This window comes from Ascaphus truei, chromosome 2 (genome assembly GCF_040206685.1).
Source record: "Ascaphus truei isolate aAscTru1 chromosome 2, aAscTru1.hap1, whole genome shotgun sequence".
In the NCBI taxonomy this organism is placed as follows: domain Eukaryota; kingdom Metazoa; phylum Chordata; class Amphibia; order Anura; family Ascaphidae; genus Ascaphus; species Ascaphus truei.
Window position 1 is genome coordinate 139,539,541 of NC_134484.1, and position 24,094 is coordinate 139,563,634.

A 24,094-nucleotide genomic window follows, 5' to 3' on the forward strand; every position below is an offset into this window, starting at 1 on the left:
ATTATTAGCAAAAGTGCAGAGATGCATCTAGGAAAAGGCACAGAAGGTAAATTAATGTAAATTAATGATGTCCAGTGGAGAATGGTTTGGCCCTAGTTGTTATAAAAATATCATTTGGTCGTCAAAGGGTTAAAATAAGTTGCCATACTGTGGTCCCTTATATTGTGGTGAGTGTGAATAGTATACCCTACGAATGGTCGATATTGGATAGGAGGTAAGGTAAAATTAAAGAGAGAATCCTCCGGGGGCACAATGTATTGAAAACAATCAGTAGATCAAATAAACGGAGAAAACAAAAATTCCTCGTTTAGTCCCTTAGGGGCCAGAGTGCCCAGGGTGTAAATCCACCGGGATTCACGCTTCAAAATCTCAATGTCCCAGTCCCCCCCTCTACTGTGATTAGACACTGCCTCAATACCCACAAACTTAAGAACCGTGGATTCTCCATAGTGTCGGTTGTGGACGTGGTTCGCTACAGGGGTGTCGCGATGATTGCGAATATCACCAAGGTGCTCGAGGATTCTGTGCCTAAACTGTCGCTTGGTCTTACCAATATATTTTTTGTTGCAGGCACATATGATTTGGTACACCACGCCCATGGTTTTGCAATTGATAAACTGACGAATATTGAAACTGTGTGTGTCATCCCAGTTGTAAAAAATCTTCGTGGGCATACAGGAGGGACAAGCTCTGCATTTATGGCACTTGTAGAAGCCTACTGATCTATTGGCTAGCCACGTACCTGTGGGCGGTTTCTGGTAGTGGCTATGTACCAGTAGATCCCGAAGACTAGTAGCTCTTCTACTCACCACGGACGGCCTCTCGCTCAAGACCTCTTTTAGGTCCACATCCTCACGCAATACATGCCAGTGTGTATTAAGTATATTGGTTAGTTCTGGCCATTGGTTGTTGAACCTACCAATGAAACGTATTACTTGTTTATTGTTGTGCGAGGTTACCCTTTCTTCAAGCAGGATGTTCCTGTCGGTCAGTCTCGCTCTTTGGTAAGCTTTTTTAATGACCCTGTTGCTGTACCCCCTTTCCTGAAATCTCAGTTTCATCGCTACAGCTTGTCTCTCGAAGTCTACATCGGATGAACAGTTCCTCCTCAGGCGTAAGAACTGTCCGGTTGGTATACCCCTTATCAGATGTTTCGGGTGATGACTATCAGCTCTGAGGAGGCTGTTCGTCGCGGTGGACTTCCGATAGAGGGACGTAGATAAAGTCCCCTGTGTAGTTTTGGAAATCAGAAGATCGAGGAACGTAATGTTCATCTGATCAACCTCAGAGGTAAGTCTGAGGTTGAGGGGATTGTCATTGAGCTCTCCAATGAACTCATCAAAGAGTGTCTTGGTGCCCTGCCAAAGAGCAAAAATATCGTCGATATATCTTATCCATAGAAGGATATGAGAGGTATACCGGCGATAACGCTCTTGGAATACCACCTCCGCCTCCCACCAGCCCAGATAGAGATTGGCATAGGTGGGGGCGCAGGTGGTCCCCATGGCTGTGCCACGGAGTTGCTGGTAAAGTTTACCGTCGAAGGTGAACACGTTATGCATAAGAATAAATCTCAGTAAGTCTAGTACCAGTGTGTTATGGTTACTGAATTCAACTGGCCTTTGATTGAGATAATATTCTACAGCCTGGATGCCTCTCTCATGTATTATGGAAGTATACAGAGATTCTACATCCAGGCTGATAAGCAACGTGTCCTCCCCAACCGACAAATCCCTTAATTTGTTAAGAGCATCCTTTGTGTCCCTCAGATAGGAGGGTAATGTGACCACAAAAGGACGGAGCACTTTATCGACGTAGATACTGCTTTGTTCGGTAATGTTCGAGATCCCCGATACTATGGGGCGTCCAGGTGGTGCTACCAGGCTTTTGTGCACCTTGGGTAAGGAGTAGAAAGTGGCCATCCTCGGGTTCTTATTGAGGAGTGCCAAACTTTCTTTGTGGGAAAGAGCCTTAGTCTGTATACCCATATCAAGGATAAGTTTAAGGTCACGTAAGTACAGGTTGGTGGGATCAGATCTCAGAATCGCATAGCAGTCGCGATCAGATAAAAGACGCAGATTCTCCTTTACATAGTCTGTGGAATTAACTATCACGATATTACCCCCTTTATCCGAGGGTTTAATCGTGATGGTCAAGTTTTGCTTAAGTTCTAGCAGAGACTGCCTCTCTGAACAGGTCAAGTTAGTATGGGAGGGTCTAGGCTTAAGATGTTCAATGTCTGCTGTAACTAGACCGATAAAAGTTGCAACATTGTGGCAGGTCTCAAGTGCCGGTGTGAACCTAGATTTTGGTTTCAAGGTAGTGAATGGTCCTTCACCCGGTGTCCTAAGTGATTCCTCCTCCAATGATGCTAAATTATTAATAGCTTCGAGATAATCATCATCAAAGTCTTCTTGACCTATTGCCCTCAGTTGGTTCTGGGCCCTCCTTTTAAAGAATTTGTGCAATAGTAATTTGCGACCGAATAAATACGTGTCCTTAATCCAGTCAAATCTGGAAAAGTCCTCACTGGGAGAAAATGACAGTCCCTTTTGTAGGACAGCCATCTGATCCCTGCTAAGGGTCACATCAGACAGGTTGATCACCTGGCTAAAGTCGTCAGTGTCAGTTATTGGCGGCGGTTGCGTGATCGTCGTTTTGGTCTCCCCCTGTACCCCCAGGTGTCTCTGTCTCGCAGCCCACCCCATCTGGCCTCTTCGGGTCTTACTCGTTCGGGGGGCGGCTGGTGACGGGGGTCTTGGTCTAAAAAACCAACCCTAGAAGTGTCTACCAGTCCCAGTTCTCTCCTTTCCCCACCGTCACTCTCCTCATTGGAGGTATCCCAGTCAGTCGAAGACTCTGGGTGACGGAAGCGGACTTTTTTGGTGTCCTTTTTCTGTTTGTAAATTTTACCTTCTTTAAAATCTTTTGTATCGCGAATAAATTTGCGCTGTTTCCTTTCTTTAAGTTCGCGTGTAAATCTGCCTATGGTCTCTTCAAGTCTATTTTCTAAGCTAATAAACTCGGAGTTACCACGCCATTTCTCTGCGTCATTACGCTGCTCTGCCAATTCACTGTTCACAGTCACTAATGTACCAGTGTCTGTTTCAACTAGTAATTTCATAAGGGAGGCGGAACATTTGCCTAGAATTTGGTTCCACTTAACTAGGAATTCAGGGTCTGAGTGTGGGGTAGAGGGAGGCAGATCCACTCTTAATCCCCTAGGAATAAGTTCAGTGGATATATACTTTTCTAAGCTCGCTATCTCCCACCATAATTTAGCTCGCCGTTTGTAGATTTTCTCTAGGCCAGAGAAGTAGGTGTTAATACTGGTCACCCCAGTGTCAGTTATATCCCCGTCAAGTGAGAAGACGTTATCTGCCTCTGACTTCCATGCGGTAAAGTCAGGCAGCTGCGATAGAAAACCAGCCATTTATAATATATCGAAAATGGTGTGATACCTGCTAGTGTGTATGCGAGCTGGGAGCAAGAATGGACATACGTCCACAGGTGTATACTAGTAAATCAGGTAGTGGGAAAGAGGGGGAGGGGGAAGGGGAAGGGTGGCTCCCGCATCAGCACAATCATGCATAGAGTAATGTAGAGTAAAGTACAACCAAAATCAGGTGCATAGAGGATAGAGACTGTAGTAACAACAAAAACACATAGAAGTTCCTCCTTGAATGCACTCAGAAAGGTAAATGAGGATGATATGGTAAATATAGTTAAAAACCTTTTAATCACATAAGTAGTAAAACATGTTTGTATAGAGGGGGATGGTAAAAATTCCAAGGCCAATCCCTACTAACAGACCAAGAGAATCTTCCAAAATATACACATGGAAGATAGTGTAAATGACAGTACATCACCTAGATGTGGATACATAGACTGCAGGAGTCACCATGTACATCCTCAGACTTGGAAACCTGTCCTGTCCACAGTGTTCCTATTTACAAAAAACCGTCAACCTCAAGAATTGAGGCTGATGGTACAGAATCTGAGGGGGTGATAAAGGAGCAGTCAATGCGGTAATGAAGTATACCTACAGAATGTCAGTGACCCACATGAAGGTATAATGTATATCAACTCCAGAACAGGATGAAATCAAAATAACATGAGGAAAAAGTAACATATAGTGAGAACAACAAAAAAACCCACACAAAAAAAACCACTAGCTACGTGGCTTAGTGGTATAAAACTCTGCGAAAGGGCATGCACAAAGTGTGCTCTGCTAATGCCCAGAGGCACGGTTCTGTGACCGTATCCAGTTATAGCCTCATATACTAAATAGGACAGTCAGGCGCAGAGATGCATATATGGAGTCTCATAAATAGAACAGTGGTATAAAACTCTGCGAAAGGGCATGCACAAAGTGTGCTCTGCTAATGCCCAGAGGCACGGCTCTGTGACCGTATCCAGTTATAGCCTCATATACTAAATAGGACAGTCAGGCGCAGAGATGCATATATGGAGTCTCATAAATAGAACCCACTGACTCTAATGGCAGAAAATCCCCCTTAGGTCACAATAAAGCATGTAGTTCATGAAGTGTACTCTGTACTTTTAGAAACACAGTTGTAATGTCGCCATGTATATAAACCCCCAAGTCAGGTATACGGCGGGGGCCCTAAATAAGGTAATGGCTATATGGGTGATATCTTATCCCAAATTGACAGGACACTGTTGTCATACAAGCCCGTCTGGACGCACAGCTGAGTAGTGTACAGCAATAGTATACAGCAACAGGGTGCAGTCACCTTTAACTGTTGCGTCTAATTGGAAAATTGTATACTTAGCTCAGCACATGCTGTGTAGGTCCGATGCGTGGGGGCAGGGTGCCTGCATGGAGGATACCGGAGTAAAGAGTCAGCGGCTGTATATGCAGCTGTTCGGAGATCCCATAGCGCTTGTGGAAGGCATCCACTCAGTATGATGACGTCATGACGTTCCGGTCACCTGACGCACGTTTCGCGCATGAGCGCGCTTTTTCAAAGGTATGTGCACGCAGTGGGCGTGCATGTTATATAGCTCTTGGCTGCCATAGCAACCTTAAGGGGGGGAGTGTCTACCCCGAGCTGCTTGCTGATCTACCTATCGCATTGCCTAGAACCTTGGCATGAGAATGGTGTCAGTGAAACCCTAACTAGCATATTGATGTGTAACTGTGACCCGAAGTGGGGATTAACCAGTGATTGGCAGAGAAATTACACTAAGTAACTGATCACTACATATGAGTTTGACACAGTTACATTATTAGCAAAAGTGCAGAGATGCATCTAGGAAAAGGCACAGAAGGTAAATTAATGTAAATTAATGATGTCCAGTGGAGAATGGTTTGGCCCTAGTTGTTATAAAAATATCATTTGGTCGTCAAAGGGTTAAAATAAGTTGCCATACTGTGGTCCCTTATATTGTGGTGAGTGTGAATAGTATACCCTACGAATGGTCGATATTGGATAGGAGGTAAGGTAAAATTAAAGAGAGAATCCTCCGGGGGCACAATGTATTGAAAACAATCAGTAGATCAAATAAACGGAGAAAACAAAAATTCCTCGTTTAGTCCCTTAGGGGCCAGAGTGCCCAGGGTGTAAATCCACCGGGATTCACGCTTCAAAATCTCAATGTCCCAGTCCCCCCCTCTACTGTGATTAGACACTGCCTCAATACCCACAAACTTAAGAACCGTGGATTCTCCATAGTGTCGGTTGTGGACGTGGTTCGCTACAGGGGTGTCGCGATGATTGCGAATATCACCAAGGTGCTCGAGGATTCTGTGCCTAAACTGTCGCTTGGTCTTACCAATATATTTTTTGTTGCAGGCACATATGATTTGGTACACCACGCCCATGGTTTTGCAATTGATAAACTGACGAATATTGAAACTGTGTGTGTCATCCCAGTTGTAAAAAATCTTCGTGGGCATACAGGAGGGACAAGCTCTGCATTTATGGCACTTGTAGAAGCCTACTGATCTATTGGCTAGCCACGTACCTGTGGGCGGTTTCTGGTAGTGGCTATGTACCAGTAGATCCCGAAGACTAGTAGCTCTTCTACTCACCACGGACGGCCTCTCGCTCAAGACCTCTTTTAGGTCCACATCCTCACGCAATACATGCCAGTGTGTATTAAGTATATTGGTTAGTTCTGGCCATTGGTTGTTGAACCTACCAATGAAACGTATTACTTGTTTATTGTTGTGCGAGGTTACCCTTTCTTCAAGCAGGATGTTCCTGTCGGTCAGTCTCGCTCTTTGGTAAGCTTTTTTAATGACCCTGTTGCTGTACCCCCTTTCCTGAAATCTCAGTTTCATCGCTACAGCTTGTCTCTCGAAGTCTACATCGGATGAACAGTTCCTCCTCAGGCGTAAGAACTGTCCGGTTGGTATACCCCTTATCAGATGTTTCGGGTGATGACTATCAGCTCTGAGGAGGCTGTTCGTCGCGGTGGACTTCCGATAGAGGGACGTAGATAAAGTCCCCTGTGTAGTTTTGGAAATCAGAAGATCGAGGAACGTAATGTTCATCTGATCAACCTCAGAGGTAAGTCTGAGGTTGAGGGGATTGTCATTGAGCTCTCCAATGAACTCATCAAAGAGTGTCTTGGTGCCCTGCCAAAGAGCAAAAATATCGTCGATATATCTTATCCATAGAAGGATATGAGAGGTATACCGGCGATAACGCTCTTGGAATACCACCTCCGCCTCCCACCAGCCCAGATAGAGATTGGCATAGGTGGGGGCGCAGGTGGTCCCCATGGCTGTGCCACGGAGTTGCTGGTAAAGTTTACCGTCGAAGGTGAACACGTTATGCATAAGAATAAATCTCAGTAAGTCTAGTACCAGTGTGTTATGGTTACTGAATTCAACTGGCCTTTGAGTGAGATAATATTCTACAGCCTGGATGCCTCTCTCATGTATTATGGAAGTATACAGAGATTCTACATCCAGGCTGATAAGCAACGTGTCCTCCCCAACCGACAAATCCCTTAATTTGTTAAGAGCATCCTTTGTGTCCCTCAGATAGGAGGGTAATGTGACCACAAAAGGACGGAGCACTTTATCGACGTAGATACTGCTTTGTTCGGTAATGTTCGAGATCCCCGATACTATGGGGCGTCCAGGTGGTGCTACCAGGCTTTTGTGCACCTTGGGTAAGGAGTAGAAAGTGGCCATCCTCGGGTTTTTTTTTTTTTTTTTTGTGTGGGTTTTTTTTTGTTGTTCTCACTATATGTTACTTTTTCCTCATGTTATTTTGATTTCATCCTGTTCTGGAGTTGATATACATTATACCTTCATGTGGGTCACTGACATTCTGTAGGTATACTTCATTACCGCATTGACTGCTCCTTTATCACCCCCTCAGATTCTGTACCATCAGCCTCAATTCTTGAGGTTGACGGTTTTTTGTAAATAGGAACACTGTGGACAGGACAGGTTTCCAAGTCTGAGGATGTACATGGTGACTCCTGCAGTCTATGTATCCACATATAGGTGATGTACTGTCATTTACACTATCTTCCATGTGTATATTTTGGAAGATTCTCTTGGTCTGTTAGTAGGGATTGGCCTTGGAATTTTTACCATCCCCCTCTATACAAACATGTTTTACTACTTATGTGATTAAAAGGTTTTTAACTATATTTACCATATCATCCTCATTTACCTTTCTGAGTGCATTCAAGGAGGAACTTCTATGTGTTTTTGTTGTTACTACAGTCTCTATCCTCTTTTGCACCTGATTTTGGTTGTACTTTACTCTACATTACTCTATGCATGATTGTGCTGATGCGGGAGCCACCCTTCCCCTTCCCCCTCCCCCTCTTTCCCACTACCTGATTTACTATGTGCTCATTTGCTCTGCATATTTTATTCATATCATTTACTTGTCTGTAGGACATTTTCCATGACCGGCCGGTCTGATGGTGGAGGGCAGTTTTTATTGCCCTGTCATCATTATATATTGAATCCCAGCTATGATTCAATTTCCTATCATGCGCATAGCTGTTTCTTCATTATAGGGTATTTTGCTGTTATATTTATTTAGGGTTCATTTCATGGATTGTTTTATCTTTATGTGATTTATAATAAATTTGTACATTTTTGGTATGCTTGAGTGCTATATGTGGGATACTTTTCTTTTCTCTTTGGTTGTGTTGCTATTCCTTTTATACCCAGCATCGTCAATAGTTATTACATTATATATATATTTATTATCCCCCCCCCCCCCTAAGTGGCAGGGCATGTGTGTGCCTGCAGTGGGGAGGAGTTCCCTTATGGGCTGGCAATCAGAGTCTGTATAAGTACGCGTGAGTGACCTCACATGTGACCTCCTGACGAAGCACGTGGTTGCAAAACGCGTAGAGGTCACGTGAGGTCACCATACGCGTCTGCTGTTTGGCTGGGGTGGACCCTTGTCCTGGTGGCTCCTGCTGTGCTGTGATCTCCGCCGCTGGTGCAGTCCAGACCTTTGGCATCAGTGAGCGGCTCCAACTTGCGCTCTTTGGTAAGTGCCCGTCACCTCCTACCCCCCCCTACCCCCCCCCCCCCCAGGTTTCTTTTTTGTGTAGTACTCAGGGCAGTTGTGACCAGAGTGTCTCTCTGTGTATGTATCTGCTATGTACCTTTTGGCTGTTTTTACCATTCACAGCGGTTTACGAACCGTCTGTGGTGAGGTGTTGTGGTCCATTAGAACCCCAATTTTAACTATTGTATGTCTATTTCTATGAATAAATAATTGTTTTTTACACCTATTAGGTGTTATGTGATCTTTTGATAGGTCACAGGTACTCATAATATGTATATAACGCTATGAGTAGAGCACTGCTCATTATCACTCTTGGATTTAACCCCCGGTGTGCTCTGTGCGCTTTCTGTTGTTTGTTATTACATTATAGCTTACTTTATTGACTTTAGCCACGTTCATTATTTTTAGACTGTAGCAGGCAATATATATATATATATATATATATATATATATATATATATATATATATATATTTTGTGGTGGGTTCTGGGGTTAGAGCTTGCTGGGATTGTGTCTGTTAATTTCAATTTTCAACTGGTATCAGTAGTTGGAGCTTAGTAGCCCCACCCCCCTTAAACTAGTAGCTTTTTTCATGTTGCTGTATGATCAGCACTACGGTCATTCTCCCTCCAACAGAGGTAAAAGAGAAGGTTCACAGTTTAGTGTTAGGATCTGCAAATTTGGATATGCCTTGACGTGGCTTATAACACTTTGCCCAAAGGGTTTAACTAAATGACCCTTACTCATGAGAATATTATTTAATTTTTTAACTATATACTATTTACTATATATTTAGTCACATTGGATGTAGCATTGGGCTTTTCTGTCTTTTGTTGTATAACTCTAGAAGATTGAAGTTAATTAAACACCCTGCATAAAATACAAGGACTTTGAGTGGATGTTTTTTATTGATTTTATAAAACAAACATTTGTTTTGCTACATTGTTTGAGATATTTTATAAGGAGTTTCTTATCATTTACATGTTGGCACACGTAGAAAGAACAATAGACAGGGGCATAGCTATAGCCCGGGCAAAAGCCACACTCTTGGGGGCGAGCTATCTATGGTAACCAATCCTACTGCGCATGCGTGAACAGTGTTTGCTGACCGCGTGTGCAGCAAGTGCCGGTCGCGCACGATCAACCAACGCAATAAAGAAAATTTGCCCGGCCATGTTTTGCTACACCACTCACAATACAACTAGGTTCATTCAACTTGATTGTTTAAAACCAATGAGTTTTTTACCCACCAAGTACACATATAATACACCAGTTAGTCACCTTTTTTTCCATCCTTGTCACTGCCTTTTCCCACCCTTTTCCCCTTTCACCGGAGAAAATTGCACCACAAGACCTTTTTTCTTTGACATACAAAGGACTTGGAAAATCCTTTAATCCGTGAGCAGAATTTTTCAGGACCCTCACAAGATTGTTGTGCATCCACAATTTTTACATAGTCATTTTATTATTTGATTGCATTTGCACTTATACATTATACACAATTTTGAGACATTCACCTAATATTGTTAGCACTTTTCTTTCCTCCTTTTCCGGGTTATAATTGAAGTCTAATTCAAACCATAACTACGGATGCGCGTGTATAGTATTCTGGATGCGCTACTGCACATCCATAGTTAAGGTTTGATTGAGACTTCCATTATAACTCCCCTTTTACAGTTGCTCGTAACGCTCTCAAAAATGGATCGCAGATTGGTAAGGTGTATGTTTGTGGAAAGTTTGAGCACAATCCGTTCAGTAATTTGAATTACAGGGGAGACAATTAGGTGTGTTAACTTTGTAGCCTATATCTCAAGACGGATTGGTGGATGTTATGAGTAACTGAAAAATTAGGGTTATATTGGAAGTCTCGATCAAACTTAACTATGGATGAACCATAATATATACACACTACATTTAGAGAGACACACTTTATACAGGCATACCCCGCATTAACGTACGCAATGGGACCGGAGCATGTATGTAAAGTGAAAATGTACTTAAAGTGAAGCACTACCTTTTATCCACTTATCAATGCATGTACTGCAATTGTCATATACGTGCATAACTGATGTAAATAACGCATTTGTAACAGGCTCTATAGTCTCCCCGCTTGTGCACAGCTTCGGTAAAGGTAGGGAGCTGGTATTGCTGTTCAGGACGTGCTGACAGGCGCATGCGTGAGCTGCCGTTTGCCTATTGGGCGATATGTCCTTACTTGCGAGTGTACTTAAAGTGAGTGTCCTTAAACCAGGGTATGCCTGTATACTGTATTATAAATTAATATTCATACAGTATAAACATCCATTTTTCAGGTATCTCCATGTTTTACAAATGTTTTGTAAATGTTTCTCCGATTTCAATGTGGCAGAAGAATTTAATAAAGGCTGCAGTATGTATTATTGTGTGTTGATGGTTAGAATTGCTGTGCACTTCAAATGTTTCAACATTGTACAGTATTTGTAAATAAATGTTTTTGTACTGACTCCACCAATAAAAGAACATGTTGAATTGCCTCACATTGTTTCCATTTGCTCCTCTGACAGTGTAACAAATGCGAGGCTTGCTGCACTGTTTTTTTACTGCCTGACCGCAAAGCCGCAAGATCGGCAACATTGTAAAAAAAGAGCAATGAGCGCGATATTGGCGTGGGAACTAGGTCAATTGGCGTGGGAACTTCTGTTCCAGGGCACCTAGAAATAAAGAAAGGGTCACGCCGGCGAGGAGGGTCCTACCAATGAGCATAATGGCGGAGAAAGCTTTGTCAGAATGAGCAGAAACCTGGAACCCACAACTCCGTTTCTGTTCAACCTAGAGGGCTCAGATTTGGTCACCATGTAGTCCTAGTTGCGACAGGATTGCATGGCAAATTGCGACCCTCTCGTGGCAGCAGAACGGAGTCAGGGTAATGTTAAAGTTCAGGTTTCTGCCATTGACTTCCATGCCAGAAAAAAAGCCACTTTGGTAATGTGCTTTTAAACTGTCTTTTGGTATCTCCGGTTCCGGGGGTCGTGCAAAGCTGATATTTTGCCACTATGGCAAGGGTCCTTCCGCATGAGGACCAGGCGAATTTCAACCCGCTCAGACCCACAGAACGGGTTATTTTAAATTATATTCGCGCAATTGGCGTGGGAACTACTTAGGGCCTCAGTCAAGTTCACGGACAATTGGCTTGGGAACTTCTGTTCTAGGGCACCAAGAAATAAAATTCATTTTGCCCCCAGATGTTAGGAACCCCCTCACTTCACCCCAACAGGGTCCGAGCATGTACAGTACTGTACTTTAAAATAAATTAAATATGCAATTTTACTATTACTGCGCGCGCACGCACAGACTGTGTAGGTTGAACCGCGAAGGTATTAAACATCAAAGACAACAGCTCGCAAACGCCCCCATGCGTTTTTACACGGCATTGCAGAATTGCAGACAGCGGGAATAAAATGCTTAAATCACGGCGCGAAAATAACGCAATACACTCCGTGCGAAAACGACACAAAACCGCACATCACAGGGATATTCTGAAATTCGCGGAGCTAGCCGAGTTAGAATAAAGTTGGTCGCCACTGTACATGGCAAACAGGGATTACACATTGCAAATGACATCCAGTGAAAAAGAAATCTTCGTAACTGCCATGGTATGATCATTAATCTGAGAAAATATTAGCATATTGATTTAATGACGAGTACAACATTAAAAACTGTTTAAAGTAAAATATTGTGAGTATTAATGCATGAAAGTGTGAAATTTGAACAACTTAAATACGAGGGCTTTATGTTTTTTACCGAAATGGTTTAACAAGAATGACAATAATCAATTTTAATACATGACACATAACCTTATCCATTTAAAATGAATACAGGCATACCCCGCATTAACATACGCAATGGGACCGGAGCATGTATGTAAAGCGAAAATGTACTTAAAGTGAAGCAGTACCTTTTTTCCACTTATCGATGCATGTACTGTACTGCAATCGTCATATACGTGCATAACTGATGTAAATAACACATTTGTAACATGCTCTATAGTCTCCTCACTTGCGCACAGCTTCGGTACAGGTAGGGAGTTGGTATTGCTGTTCAGGACGTGCTGACAGGCACATGCGTGAGCTGCCGTTTGCCTATTGGGCGACATGTACTTACTCGCGAGTGTACTTAAAGTGAGTGTCCTTAAAGCGGGGTATGCCTGTATACACTTTTGTAGGTCACATTTATGCGTTCCATTATTTTGCTGTTATGTACATATTGCTATTGTATTCAGTATATTTTGTATTCTAGGTTACAATTATTTTAATTATCTAAACTTTTGTATTTCTCAATAGTGCAGAGTAAATTAGTACTTCAGGATTAGGCAATACCTTTCTCATTTGGACTAACAATGGATAGTATAAGACAAGCTTTTGAGAGTTCTCTTCAGCTGAGCAATACTGATTTACAAATATTTCATGTATTATATTACATAATAAATGTTAATATTTTCATAATGCTATCTGTGCTATATTCTAGTGTGGTACTTGTGAGTTGAAATGGTATATCTGGTTCTATAGATGAACCTCAGACTTCAATATTTTTAGTCTGTTTTTGTGCTTCCAGTAGCGGTTGGTATAAGTCTTTCTTTAAAATGTCTGGTTTTAGCCTCAACAATTGACCATACTGTATATAGATTGAGCCTATATTGTCAAAGGCTGGAGAATATATTTGTCTTTTTTATTCTGTAAAACATTGTGAATTCAGTTAGTACTCAAGATGTGCATCCTAAGGCCTCGGGTATAGTGGACGTGCGACGGAGCGCATGGCGTCGCACGCACCTGTAGCCTGAGCGATCTAAAGACTTCAAATCGTTCGAGATGGGGAGGTGTGGCGGTAGCCCTCATTGGCTGAACCGCGCACGTGACCCGGCCGCCGCACGGCAAAGACAAACCAGTTTGTCTCGCCACGCATCGGCCGCCTCGGTGCTCAAGTGCGCACTATGGGCAGTCGCTTTGGCCTCCATTGATTTGGATTTGGCACAAGCGACATTGCTCACGCCGTTGGAATGACCATGGACGCGACCTTACATTTAATATAAAAACTAAAAAGAGAAGGGAGTTGTTTGTCAGGGATTTTTTTTTTTTTTTTTTTCAACAAAAGTTTTTATTGGGTGTATGGTACATGTACAACATAGGCTAACAACACACTGTCTTACATTTGTATCCATATTCCCCCCTTATTTTTCATTGTAACCAAACTGGACTCACAAGGGTGACCGACTGACATACAAGACAAGACAATGACACTTGAAGAGGGGGGGAAGGGAAACCGCACGAGGAATACCGACCTATCTTCTTAAATGTTGTGTCCTTTTTGAAAAGGACCTCTCTTCGAACCCCTGGCGCACTCGTAGAGTAGTGTTGATTCCTGTCAGCCCTACCTGTTCCCTTCCTATTTAGTGTCTGTACTGGCACTTCAAAGGAGAATGCATCTCAGGCTATCAGAGCAGTATGGTGGCGGCATCTACCCCTGGGATATCAGACTGGGCCAGCCACGGGGCCCATACTTTTAGAAAGTTTGTGCCGGTGTCATTGACCAGACTCGTCAATTGTTCCATCCGGCAAACGTACCATATTCTATTCCTAATTTTCGTGATTATGGGTAAATCTGGTTTCTTCCATAATGCTGCAAGTTCGCACCTCAGGGCTGTTGCAAAATGTGCAATCAATTTATGCGCCGATCTGCTTAGCCCCCAGGTGCGTCTACCTAGCAGGAACAACCAGGGGTCCAAGAGGACCGTGGGTCCGAGAATTCTCTGTAGCCAATTGCGAATATCCTCCCATATTGGGGCAACAGGAATGTTTTTTTTAATTACTTTAGACGGGTTTCTGGAGAATGAAGATGTAGCCAGGCCACCTGTGGCTACTAGTCTGCCTTTGTACTGGCAGTAAGCCATGGAAAGAACAGGCCTTGCCAGCGGTTAAGATGGGGTTTTCCCATTCCACTGTGTTGCATTTGAGTGACAGTGGGAGGCGGTGACCTCAGGCCTGAGCATGTCCATTCATGGAACCGACCTGGTGCCCCATTGCCTGGCTGTACTGCCCCATATTCAGTAGTGCTTCTCCCCACTGAGAGAGTTGTGGTCACACAACTGGAAGTCTGAGATTGGGGCCTTCCCTAGCCTCTCCCCCTTGGGGGAAAGTGAGTGTGGGCCTATACCCTGACTCCTGATTGGTGAGTCGGGAAGAGCTAGGACAGCTGCAGAGGCCCTGACCTGTAGTGGTTGTCCAGGGACCATCATCCAGTGGATAGCTGACCTGGGAAGCTGTGATTGAGCAGACCACTGCTATGTTGTGATGGTATCAATAAAGACCGTTCCTTTTTGCATGTACCTCCTGCCTGGGTGTGATCTTAGTGGGAGGGAGTATTTCTACCGTAGGAGATCGCCTCCATTCATCTTGGAGCCTGGGGCAGATGGAGGCGCTGCACTGCTAGAGAACCATGTGGGTAAGGTACCCCAGAAACCTGTGTCCCCACAACTATCAGCGGACAGCTCAGCCCTCCTGTTACCAGCAGGTATCCTGCACCACACGTACAGTAATGGCCAAATCTCCCACCTGGTGGGGGAAACACCGTTACATTTGGAGGCGCTGCTGAGATGTTGCTCAACAGGACAGGTTTTCAGCAACGCAAGGTTGGAAGTAACAAGGTACGCTTCCAGGCAAGTGCTGAAATTGAAGGAGGGAGTCTAGGAGTAGCGTCTCGGGGACCCGCCCCAGTAAATGGAGCTACAGCTTAGACTGCCCTATCAGGTGAATGGTCTGGAGTCAAAGGGCTATTGCTGTTCTGAGTCGCCCTGAGGTGGGTAGTCGGATGCCTAAAGGGGGTGCTCTGGTTAACTTAGTCCAAGGGACCTCTGGAGAGGGTCCGCGATACTGGCAGCCAAGTGGGCGGCGTTAGGTACTGCTAGGGAGTGTCTTAGGATGGGTGCCTGATGCACTTGGTGCCGAGACCCCTCTGCTGGAAGAATGTCCAGAGTACTACTAGCCGTAGCCAGACTGTGGAACCACAGAGTGCCTGTAATGTGCAGCGTATTGGAAAGAGCTTTGCTAGTCTGGGGTACAACCTACTCTCTGTAGACTGCTAACCATGTGCTGTGAGGACGTCCAGAAGATGGATTCCCGGCAGAATCCTATGGGACATGTGGTCCTATATAATAAGGAACTTAAAATGGTGATTCTCCAGTTCGAGAAGCTACCAAGTGAAGTTCGCCATACAAGATGGCGTCTCCTGCCAAGGCTGCACATGTTGCCCGCAAAAGGGTTGCACGAGAAATTCTTGCAAACTTCTGCCAGGACCCCACCCAAGCGACTGGCTTATCCAGGAGTCAGTCACGCCCTGTTCCAGTGTGCCCCACCTCTAATCTCCACCAGAGGGAGGGGGCACTGTGACAACCAATGTCTATCGATGGCCGGAGACAAGGGAGGAGCCGGATGTGGCCGGCCGCACCCTCAGTTCTTCGGAGCCAAGCGACAGGAGCTATCTTAGCAATACTCCAGTGCTCCTACTTATCCAGGGATCTAGCTATGTCTAGCACTATGGACTTCACCCACTACCAGCTACCAGGCCTTCTGGTAGTGAAGGTGGACAGAAAGAGGTACCTCCGGTGCCTATGTCCTAGATGTGATTTCCCCAGTGGCGAGTTGGTTTGGGGAGTCAGGTGTGCCCACTACGGAGCACGCTTTATCAAGCCCATGCTGCTGCGGCCTACGGCCTTTACGGACAAAGATGTGACCGACACCAAGACTTGGGTGGTCAATACTGCTGCTACACCGACTAACTCAACGTTGGAGGTTCCTGAGGGCCCGTGCACTCAAGAGGACGCTTCAGAAGTCAGAGAACCCCGATCATATCCGAAAGCTCCACGGAGGTTTCAGACCAGGAAACCGCAGAGGAAGCAGAGACGGCCGGAGAGACGGAACCAGTTCAAGTGCAACCGGGTAAGGTGACTGTCTGGCGTGATGAGACACCGCTGTTGCCAGAGGTGCAGGAGCCAGAAAAGGCCTTGCCGATTGCCTTGGAAATGATCCAGTGCCTTTCCCCTGCAGATGTGTTCCTTAGCTTTGTCCTACAACAGTAGTCGGAGGTCTTCCATGGTGTTCAGGCCGAGGTAGCTGACAACGCGACTCTCCGAATCGGAAATGACAGACGGCGGAGCCCGATGGTAATGACAGTGGCCGCGAGACGGAAGAGCATCCCGTTCTTGGAGGTGCCCAGCGGCCTTCTCAACTCAGCTACGGCGTCCATGGCAACATCCAGTGTGGAGGTACCGCAACCCATGCGGATAGATGACGACAGCAGGAACCCGCCCGTCCAAAGACCAGATGTCGACGCACTTCCGGTGCGGGACCTAGAGCTGTACCAGGACCTTGTGATGCCGCCAAGTGATATCACCATCCGAGCGACCGCTGGAGCGGAGGAGGAACCCGAATCGATTCCCGCTCTGGTGAGTGCCGCTCCAACTCCTATTAAAGGGAAGGCCTTTATGGACTCTCTCCAGGAGCGCCAAGTCCGTAAGAAGGCTGTGCCCCTAGAATGGCATAAAAAGTTCATACTCACAAGTTTCTATCCCCGTACCAGAACTATATTATGGAGCACAGGCCGATGCCCAAGCCTGCGGTAGAACCGCATGTTGTAAGCGTAACGCTGGTTAGCTGGCCAGGGTGGGCACATTGTGCAGGACTTTGATCGAGACTTTAAGGCCCCGTACTTTTCCCAGAGTACCTCCATTTTCTCTAAAAGTTCTGCTCCTGCGGGAACTACTACTAGGGTCAGCCCGGGTGGTGCTCATCCTGGAGAAGCTGAATGGGCCTCTAGAGAACATTACTTTAAAAAAGGAGGAGCCTGCAGGCCTCTAAGACTCTTACTCCGTCTGCAGATTGGAAGGACTGGTCTTTGGGGAATACAATGTTGATTGATAAATGCACTGTTGAAATGGAAGATGCTACGTCATGTAGTGTTAAGTCTGGTATAAGTCAATATGCAATGTCAGTGAATTCAGATATGTCTGGGTTTTGCTCACACACTACCTCCGGGTCAGAAGTTACTAAGGTGCCGCCTGTTAAGTCCCTACCCTGGTGGCACCCTAGATTCCAGGGGTACGTGCCGAACATGCACCGCACCTGATTCCTGTTAGAAAATCGGGGATAGTCGACCACTGGTGGGAAGGGGAATTCTGCCCTGAAGAGACCGCGGAGGCCATGAGGTGTAGGGAATATGAAACCAAGTGTGGTATCATAGAACCAAAAGGCAGTATAGTAATGTACTGTGAACCGTCCACACAGGACCCCTTGTACTCGGTCCTGCCAGGAAAAGTAGACTTACTAAAATTAGTAGAGCAGAATGTCACGTTGTACAAAAGTACAGACATTCTCATGGGTTCGAGTACCCGTATGTTCCAGAACCAATAATGAAAGATCGACGAGAACCGTGAGAAATGGTTAGTTGAAATAATTAGGGACTATGTTCAGACTCACAGCCGGAGTACATTCCACCATCTGGAAGCCGGAATAGCATATCTAGTGGATGTGTGGAGAGTAGGGAGCTCCATTTATATGGACAGAGTCGAATGTGTCTGAGCGCCACCCTAAGAGGGTATTTTCAGTTACTTGTCAGATAGTACTGAAGCACTAGTCAGCAAACCAGACCCCGAGCATTACTATTGAGTAAGAAGGTTCTCCATGTTTGGAGGAACTGGGTAAAATAATGGAATGCTTCATGTAATTATTTTCAACAGTATTGCCACAAGTATGTATCATGAGTTGTAATGAGTAATATACTGTATTATCTCTACTGTTATAAGGGTTATACATTCGAATGATGGTGTCTACCAAATTTAAGGTTCAAGCGGGGCCATTGGAGTTTCCACCAGAGTGAGGATATAGCCAGGCCACCTGGGGCTACTAGCCTGCCCTTGTACTGGCATTAAGCCCTGGTAAGAACAGGCCTTGCCAGTGGTTAAGATGGGTTTTCCCCACTCCATGATGTTGCATTTGAGGGACAGTGGGAGGCGGTGACCTCAGGCCTGAGCATGTCCATTCATGGAACAGACCTGGGCCCTCCTCCTGGCTGTACTTAAAAGGCAGCACCGCCCCAAATTCATTAGTGCTTCTCCCCACTGAGAGGCAAGGTCACAACTGGGAGCCTGAGATTGGGCCTTCCCTAGCCTCTCCCCCTTGGGGGAAAGTGAGTGTGGGCCTATACCCTGACTGGCGAGTCGGGAAGAGCTAGGACAGCTGCAGAGGCCCTGACCTGTAGTGGTTGTCCAGGGACTGTATGTAAGGAAAGACCTAGGCACTATGGGTTTCTGCTATAAACCCATAGTGCCTAGGCCTTTCCTTACATACAGTCATTGGGGTTACCAAGCAGAGATTCCTGGACCAGGAGCACCGGTATTTGTGTTTTATTACTTTTGGGGAGTGTCGCATTGTACTTCTAATTTGTGGTTGTCCAGGGACCATAATCCTGAGGATAGCCAACCTGAGAAGTGGTGATTGAGTAGACCACTGCTGTGTTATGGTGGTATCAATAAAGAATGTTCCTGTTTGCATATACCTCCTGCCTGGGTGTGATCTTATTGGGAGGAGAGGGAGTATTTCTATGGTAGATCGCCTCCATTCATCTTGGAGCCTGCGCAAATGGAGGCGCTGCACTGCTAGAGAACCATGTGGGTAAGGTCTGGAACATAGTAAGCGCTTAGGTGCTGCTGCTCGCTCTCGCTTGCTGCCGCTCGCTCTACCAGGAGCTTTTTGCTGTCCTGACAGAGGAGACAGCAAGCGCTTGGGAGGCGGGTATCACTGTGTGTGTGTGTCACTTGGTAGCTGTCAGTGTGTGTCACTTTGAAGTGGTCTGTGTGTTTGTGTGTCACTGGGGAACGTGTGTGTGTGTTATATACTATTTTAAAAATTAAAAAAAAAGACATGTTCTGAGAATAAATTATTTATTAACATTGTGCAACTTTGATAAATATATTCACGCGCGCACACACACACACACACACACACACACACACACACACACACACAGGGATCGGGGCAGAAGGGGGACAGGGATCGGGGCAGAAGGGGGACAGGGATCGGGGCAGAAGGGGGACAGGGATCGGGGCAGAAGGGGGACAGGGATCGGAGCAGAAGGGGAACAGGGATCGGAGCAGAAGGGGGACAGGGATCGGAGCAGAAGGGGAACAGGGATCGGAGCAGAAGGGGAACAGGGATCGGAGCAGAAGGGGAACAGGGATCGGAGCAGAAGGGGAACAGGGATCGGGCAGCTGGGGGACAGGGATCGGGGCAGAAGGGGGACAGGGATCGGGGCAGAAGGGGGACAGGGATCGGGGCAGAAGGGGGACAGGGATCGGGGCAGAAGGGGGACAGGGATCGGGGCAGAAGGGGGACAGGGATCGGGGCAGAAGGGGGACAGGGATCGGGGCAGAAGGGGGACAGGGATCGGGGCAGAAGGGGAACAGGGATCGGAGCAGAAGGGGAACAGGGATCGGAGCAGAAGGGGAACAGGGATCGGAGCAGAAGGGGAACAGGGATCGGAGCAGAAGGGGAACAGGGATCGGGCAGAAGGGGGACAGGGATCGGGGCAGAAGGGGGACAGGGATCGGGGCAGAAGGGGGACAGGGATCGGGGCAGAAGGGGGACAGGGATCGGGGCAGAAGGGGAACATGGATCGGGGCAGAAGGGGAACAGGGATCGGGGCAGAAGGGGGACAGGGATCGGGGCAGAAGGGGGACAGGGATCGGGGCAGAAGGGGGACAGGGATCGGGGCAGAAGGGGGACAGGGATCGGGGCAGAAGGGGGACAGGGATCGGGGCAGAAGGGGAACAGGGATCGGAGCAGAAGGGGAACAGGGATCGGAGCAGAAGGGGAACAGGGATCGGAGCAGAAGGGGAACAGGGATCGGAGCAGAAGGGGAACAGGGATCGGAGCAGAAGGGGAACAGGGATCGGGCAGAAGGGGAACAGGGATCGGGCAGAAGGGGGACAGGGATCGGGCAGAAGGGGGACAGACCGTCAGGGGGCGGTCCGGGGGTGGGCACGTCACTGGCTGGGGGCGGGCCAGTGACGTCACGGAGCTGGTTCGCCCTCATTGGGCGTACCGCTCACGTGACCGGCCTGTCTCGCCGGCAAGTGGGGGAATTTTAAATTCCCCTAAGACCTGCGCTTCCGCAAGCGCGCGGAAGCGCAGGTGAGCCCCTACTAAAGCCGCTCTAATTGCGGCTGTAGGGGCTCAGTGCTGAGCGGGAGCGCGCGTCAGCCCAATTCCGCCAGAAAGCGCCAAACATGGCCAAGGCCTAAGGTACCCCAGAAACATGATCCTGTGTCCCCACTACCACTGACAGACAGCTCAGCCCTCCTGTTACCAGCAGGTATCATGCACCACATGGTTACATAAACAAATCAAAATAAGTTCCACATGTACAAATTGCTGTAAAACAACAGTAGTGAATAGGATGTCATGATCTTTAGCGTTACATGATTTGCAGATAAATTGCTAGCACGATTATAGATAACGACACCTTTCTTGTGTAGTACTAGTAAATGTCCACTTGGGGCAATACTACCCGACTACACAACTCACTTGAGTCCGCGCAACCCCGCGGCTCGGCCCAACGCCAGAGACAAGGGCTGACAATAATCAGTACACAAACTGCACACACAATTACCACAGTATAGTATGTTAAACAAAAGGTTAATCTACAAAATAAAATTAGTGGGGACTAAAAAAAAAAAGTACATTTTATACATTTGTGTGTGTGTATATGTATCTCAAAAAAAGCCGTACGACGAAGAAAATATGTGCAACCGCGAATAATATCTGCATGCAAAAGAAATGGATCAGGGTGCGGACTGAAGCTTCAGCTCCACCAGCTGACTGGCAAGCGCGAGACTTCCGCGTGCGCTGTCCTCGCGCCAACGCTCCACGAATGCCGCGCCAGTCACGCGCACACCCCCGACAAACAAGCACCCGCAGACAAGAAGTACTCAAGCCGTGCAACCAGCCGCCATTTCAGCTCCCTCTTAAACGCATGCTCACCCGCGCCAGCTTACAGCTGCAAAAAAGGGCGGGCGGTTGTACCGACTTCACCATTGCTGGTTACGTTTTAAATAAGACTTCATTAACAATGATTCCCGTCTCGGGGTGAGAACTCTCCCTTGAGAGCCGGAGCATTGGCGTGAACACTTCCCTGCAGTAATGCAACGAGAACGCGCGAAGCACCCCCGCCGCGGCTACCAGCAACAGTCCCCGCCACCATCCCCTCTCCAAATGCACACGCATTTTTTTTATATATGTTTAGATATCACTTCTTACCTCCAGTGCAGCTAGGAGATGATTTATTAAAGTTGTTATGGTCTAGTCCGTGTTTGCAATTTAAATATCGGTATATATGAAAAAATTGTTTATGAGTTGTGCACTTCTTTCTTGTCCTCCTGCACGAGCACCGTAGGTCTGTGCATGCGCCGTAGAGAAAGGGCGCGCCGCGCAGGCACGGAACTGACATCCACAGAGGGGAGGGGTGCGACTTTGGTTCAGAGGAGTCCATTATTTTGTTACTTTCTATATACTTTTTATTATTATTATTATTAAAAGATTGTGTTTCAGTAATGGATTGAATAATCCACAGCTCACCATTAAAAACACAAATGCTATTAAAAAACAACCACTACGTGGCTTGTTTTTTGCAGCCGGATTGTATGGATAAATGACCCCCATATTTTGAACATGAGCATACACCAGATAATGTTTGTAGGTATCCATCTTCATTTAATAAGGGGTTTGTCACATTAAACAAATGTAGTGTTGCGATTATAGTTATATATATATATCGGTACAATCCCGCGTGTATGGAGCATGGTGATTACACCCGTGCACGCCTGCTGCACGCGCGCTGGGAGGAGACAAGGCTCGGTGACCTCACACGCGCACATTGTGACGGAGGCGGGAGCGGCTGGCGCGGACTCGGAGACCGCCAGACCATTGTGACATCACAGAGAGCAGGCTGTAGGGGGGGGGATCTCCTGGGGGCACAAAGGAAGCGCGCGCGCTGTCCTGTCTGTGACCTCACAGGAGGATCGCAACCCAGTTCTTCCTACGGAGACCACTCCTTTGCGTTGCTATAGGAAATGTTTCGTAAAAATATATATCGCACGTGTATGTTTGTTTATAAAGCGGTGCTGTAGAATATAATCAATGTCGAGTTGACGCGCTCCGGTTGAAATGGATACAAGCTGCCCCTTCCCAAGGTGTGCAAAAGTGAGAGCGTGCAGCGTGAACCCGCCGCGTGGCGCAGCGCGCGGACCCGAGGCGGGAACACTGGGCTGTACATTCTGACACATGGGAAGACCACCTGTCTTGTTTTAAAGATGGGGGCTGCAGCCCACTTTCGCGGCATATGGGTGATGTTATATGACATACTCTAGTATTGAGCCGGGCAATATGCAAACAAATAATCATTAAGTAAACATGGCAGAAGGTGTGTATCTCTCATATTAGCAGTGATCCACGTCTTGCCAAGTGGTTCTGAAGCCCAGCCTATTACTTTATTAATCTTTCGCCTGTGAAGTTTATTTCTAGGATACGTGGATTGGCTTTGACAGAATTCGTTCCTACTGTTTCTACGTTTAAAAAGCCATTGAGATAAAACATTGTTGTTACATGTGCAGGTTATTCAAATCATACTACTAAAATGGTACTTCTATTTCTGTTTAGTCATCATACCTTTTTATTTAATAAAGTAGTATAATGAACGGCTGTGTAGTTAAATGTTTTAATTTGTTCACTTAAATATGTTTGTGATGTGTCTTATCTGATTTGTGTACAGTATATATAGTACCTTGTCTTAACTTCATGAAGGTAAAATATTTATGTGGGGATTATCAAATGTATTAACCTGGACCCAAATGATTAAATCTGAAAAACTATACAGTAAAATAAACATAAATACAGTAGTTACATGTAACTTGGAGAAAATGTGTTTTAAAATTCTTCCTGTTTCTTTAGAGCCTAAAAATAGCTTATTGGAGAGGGTTGGGGTTCCTTACAATGCATCTGATCTCAGAAGTGCTATTAGGCCTCCAGGGTGACGCTGAGTGGACGTTCGCGCTGGCCATGATGAAACACATTGCTGCAATGTGCAAGCGCCTGCACGGCACTAAGCTGCTTGCCGAAGGAAGCAAATTTGATGGTGATTGTGGCGCACCAGCTCTGTGACGTCATGCCTGCGCGTCCCCCATCCCGCGCGCACCTAGCTGGCCACAAATTGCCCGGCCGAGCAGAGCGCGTAACGTCACTGTGCACTCGCTCCCTGCGCTGCAGCCAGGGTGGCGCAAGCAAGCGGCAAATTCAAATTTGCTTGCTTGGCAAGCAGCTAGCGCCGCGCTTGCTCACGCTGGCCACACACATTGCCGCAATGTGTTTCATCGCGGCTAGCGTGAGCCTGCTCAGCACCACCCTGGCCGAGGCCTTAGGCTGCGGCCCGGCAGGGAGCGGGTGCAATGGCTCGGCCGGGAGATTTGTGGCCGGCTAGGAGCGCGCAAAGGGGGG

At 46.5% G+C, this 24,094-nt stretch overlaps 1 protein-coding gene across 1 annotated transcript in view; it reads right to left on the reverse strand.

Annotated features, from left to right (window-relative positions):
• The window catches only part of ZBTB14 (zinc finger and BTB domain containing 14), a 65,830-nt gene extending 43,307 nt beyond the window's left edge, over positions 1–22,523 (reverse strand). The window contains exon 1 of the mRNA XM_075585290.1: positions 21,863–22,523. The gene's annotated coding sequence lies outside the window, so the exon portion shown is untranslated. The remainder of the gene's footprint in view (positions 1–21,862) is intronic.
• Positions 22,524–24,094: the final 1,571 nt, after the last annotated feature.